Source organism: Cibotium barometz, chromosome 29 (genome assembly GCF_041138505.1).
Source record: "Cibotium barometz isolate CiBa-2024 chromosome 29, ASM4113850v1, whole genome shotgun sequence".
NCBI classification, from domain to species: Eukaryota; Viridiplantae; Streptophyta; class Polypodiopsida; order Cyatheales; family Cibotiaceae; genus Cibotium; species Cibotium barometz.
In genome coordinates, this window is record NC_141074.1 from 34853625 (window position 1) to 34857882 (window position 4258).

Here is a 4258-nt window from a genome sequence, read left to right on the forward strand (position 1 = left end):
TAGATATAATATGTTGGCATGTATAATAGATGTATCTCTCATAAACATATCTCCTTAGCAGGCATAACAAATTGCTATGGTGGACTCCCTTAGTGACTAGTTATGTAGTTGAGCTACAGTGACATCTGAAAGATTTCTTTTATTTCATGATAACTTTTAGATATGGTGTCAAAATTTTCATATAGTACAGCATTAAAATCTTCTAGTACAATAAAAAATTTTGATACTATTTTTGAATCGACTTTGACTTTATAAAAAATTTTAGTTTTCCCAAAAGTGCCACAAAATCCCCAAAACAAGTCACGACACATCAATTTTGAGGGGCTCAAATAGTTGTTAGATTCTATCCAATGGTCGTGATGTCCACATGTATGTGTCATGTACATATAGACGTATTTTTCAAAAACAAATTTGCTTGTTAAAAAATTCTTTGAGAAAGTTGTGAACAAAGAATAGAGTGACTTCTTTTCAAAATGCACCCAAAGCTGACTCTCAAAAAGTAGGTTTTTGATATCTTCTCTATTCTTACCGTTTTCTAATTACTACATGTTCTTGTTGGGTATAAATCCATAAAGGGATTTTCTTTGAAGTTGTATAGTTAGAGATAAATAGAATTTCTGCAAACATGTTAAATAACTACAAAATTGGCTTTTTTGGGTACATGAGTAGTGTCAAGTTGTATGCTTACTTGATCACATTCCCTTGAACATTATGAAAATTTGAGTGTGCTTACTTGTACACATAGTAGAGGTCTCCATTTTAGGAACTAATTGCAACAACGTAGTAGAGGTCTCCATTTTAGGAACTAATTGCAACAACATCTATGAGAATATGCGGGTGGTATGCTACACTAGCATCGTCACTACTGTGCATCACAAATGTACCAAGGCCAAGGTGGGTCAAGGATGGAGAGAAAAGTATCATCCTTTTTTCCTTAGGTCACCTCTAGTAAAAACCCCATAAACCAATGAAGAGGTAATGACTCAATCAACCCCTACAACACGATCTACATTGGGAGGGAGATATTTCAAATGATGGCCACTCCTAGTTATGGACACTGACAACAAGCCAAACACTCATTGTAGTACCTGGCTACCATCAGCCAATGGTAGCCACACCAATGTTTTTGAGAGATCAAGCTTAATACTCAATGTAAGTCTGGGGTGATGGCCATTTATGTCATCGCCTTCGTTTGTTGTAGTTGTGGCATAGTTTAAGTGCCACATATGTTTGGCTTGGCTCCACATATAGATGATGCATTCTATAGCTAGTATTATATAGAGTATACCCCTCACTCTTTTTATAGTTGTTGTGTGCTATTTCAAGTAAGTGAAGCGAGGCTTTAGTCTCCACATCTTGTGTCTTTCCCTTGAATCATGTGTGTTGTGAAGAAAATTGCAACAAGTCTACTCTCTCTCTCTCCCACAATCATTGTATGATATCAAAGCTGAGTTCATAGTGAGAAGCTCATGCAACAAGAAAAGGCAAGCAAAGGTCATGATACCCTTATAAGAGGATTAAGGTCTCCTTTTTTTTGGAGTTTGAGGAGCATATTGGTATAGGAACAAAGTCATGGGTACAAGCAAGTTTCATTACCTCACATCAAGGCACCCTCCGTTGTGAAGCACTAGAGCCTTACCTTGACGAAACAATTGCATAGCAATTGTTATGTGAAAAATTACACAAGTCACCCGGTCATTTTAGGGTTATTATGTATGTCAAAATTTTTCCTATGTCCGAATAATTCGCAACATAAATATTGCTCTGTACGCCCATTGTAGAGATTCTAAGAAACACAGTCCAGTTTGGACATTAGGGAAAATTTGTAGTAAAAAAGGGTCTCTTTGTTTAGGGCCTAATCTATTCTCTAATACAAAGTTTAAGAACCCACCAATGAGGAGGCTCCAACATTTAAAGTTGGGGGGGAAAGCTCCTTGGCCTCTCATTAGTGGATAGGCTAGTCACCCTACTACTAGGCCCCAGCTTGTTGCACACTCCCACATGCCTTTTGGCTTTTCGTGCCCCACCTCCACACCCATCCCTTGGCATTTACTCCCCTTAGCCCACCATCTCAATCTTGCAAAATCCCCCCCCCCCCATTTTTGATTTTTTTTCAAAAACACCCAAAAACATCCCAAAAGACATCCCAAACCACTCTCATGCGCCCAAGCCTCTTTCAAAGGTGAGAACTGCTCTCTCTCCTCTTCCAAAGTATGCATGGCTGCATCATCTCTTTCCAGACCTCCCAAACCACTTCCATGCACCATAGCCCCTTACCAAGGTGATAATTGCCCTCTCTCCTCTTCCAAAGGGTGCTCAACTGCATTATCTCTTTCTTGTAGCACCTACTCCATTGGACAATCGTGAATCCTTTCGAGTGTGGGCAAAAAGTGAGTTTTTTGAGTGAGTTTTTTTTTTGGAAACCACCTAATTGCTAGTCCTCTTAGTACACTCACTCCTCTCTCTCTCTCTCTCTCTCTCTCTCTCTCTCTCTCTCTCTCTCCACTTTGCTTGTGCAAACATCTCTCTCCCTTCCCTCTACTTGCACATAAACCTCTCTCTCTCTCTCTCTCTCTCTCTCTCTCTCTCTCTCTCCTCCCACTTTGCCTGTGCAAACATCTCTCTCCCTCCGCTCTGCTTATGCATACATCTCTCTCTCTCTCTCTCTCTCTCACTCTCTCTCTCTCTCTCACACACACACACACACACACACACACACACACACACACACACACAAACACACACACTCCTTCTTGCCCTTGCTTGTTGCGAACATAAATACTCTCCATCTCCCTAGATTGTGCATACTCTCTCTCTCTCTCTCTCTCTCCCCCCCCTTCTTGTGCTTGCTTGCAAATATAAATACTCTCCATCTCCCTAGATTGTGCATACTCCCTCTCTCCATTGGTTTCTTTCCCAATAGCATCCCCCCCCCCTCTCTCTCTCTCTCTCTCTCTCTCTCTCATACTCCTTGCCCTTGCTTGCAAATATAAATACTCTCCATCTCCCTAGATTGTGCATACTCCATCTCTCAATTGGTTTTTTCCCAATAGTATACCCTCTCTCTCTCTCTCTCTCTCCCCTCTTTTGCAACTACCTGTATTGAGCTCTATTACCCTTGCTTGCAATGAAAAGCTCAAAAAGCAGTAAGAAGTTTTGTAAACTAACTGAAATTATCATTCTTCTTGAAAGAAAGATAGGCCACATGAGTGCTTTGAGTTACAAAAATGTCAACATTTCAAGAATGAAAGTGTTCTTTAGGATTACAATGTCAGGGTTCTAGGAAATGTTCTCTTGCTACTATCAAATTAGAGTTTGATAGTTGTGGTTGATGTACAAACATGTTAACGTTTGCATCCATCCTAAACACACGAAGATACACATAATACATATGCTTGCATGCTAAAAAGGACTTTCCTTCTGAAGCTCTATCCATGAAATCACGACAACTGCATGCTAGCTTCAGAAGGAAAGTCCTTTTTAGCATGCTAAAAAGGACTTTCCTTCTGAAGCTCTATCCATGAAATCACGACAACTGCATGCTAGCTTCTTTGTAATGTCAACATTGTAAATCTCCCACCTCAAAACATAGTTCTGGTTTCTATCATGAAAACCTCATGTGTTTTGGGCTTGACAACTATGTGGCTCTTCACCGTGGCTTGTAGACCAAGGGCAACATTTATCCTTGTGGATGTGGCCTGGGAGACACCTATACGATACCAAGGAGTATCCTCATTTGTACTACATTAAATGGGGCATTTTCAAGAACGAATCCACCCCTCTCTAAATATGTAATCTCCTCTGCATTCAAGTTTGTTTTGGGAGCCACCGGCCATACTCTAGGACCTTTGTTTGGAGCTTCTTTAATTGAAGAGCATATGGTCCATGTGTGATCCATGTTGTCATTGTTGCAAAACCACATGAACTGCCTTCTACTCCCAACATCCCCTTCCAAAGAGGGCCACTCAATCACCCCCCAGAACGCTGGTGGTGGCACTCTTGTTGCTGTGTTTTTTATAACTTTTTTGCATTTTCCTTGTTGTCCTCCCAGCCATCCCTGACATTGGACTCTACTTTTTCCTTTTACCCTTAAAATGGCCTACACAGTGTCATGGACATCACTCTCTACCACAATCTCTTCACTTGCCTTTGCAGAACTAGTCTTCATATCCGCTTCCTAGGCTGCACCCTCGAAATCAAACAGCCTTGCCCCTTTTCTCCATTGCTTGTTCACTGCCACAAACTCAAGCCTATGCGT